This window comes from Habropoda laboriosa, unplaced genomic scaffold, assembly GCF_001263275.1.
Source record: "Habropoda laboriosa isolate 0110345459 unplaced genomic scaffold, ASM126327v1 scaffold40, whole genome shotgun sequence".
Taxonomy (NCBI): Eukaryota; Metazoa; Arthropoda; class Insecta; order Hymenoptera; family Apidae; genus Habropoda; species Habropoda laboriosa.
Window position 1 is genome coordinate 7,476,888 of NW_017100231.1, and position 371 is coordinate 7,477,258.

Here is a 371-nt window from a genome sequence, read left to right on the forward strand (position 1 = left end):
GAAATATTTTTTTATCATTCCAGTTTCGATTGTTTAAACAGTATTTTTATGAATGGACTATTTTATACAATAAGTCAATTTATATTGTTTCTTATTTGTGTTATTATTTACTTTTTTTAATATACTATTTATTATTTACGATTTTTTACGATAAATTTAGAGAATTTAGAAACTAAATGAAATATATCATAAGTAAATGCAAGTAATAAGTTACAAATTCACCGAGAACGTGTCGATATAAATAAAAATTAATTCGACACCCTTGGCATAAAGAAAGAAATAATTAACTTACATGAAGTTCCATGAATAATGCACAAGTGTTAAGAATGGAATCGTTTAGTTATTTTAGAATATTTATTGTGGAACTTGTA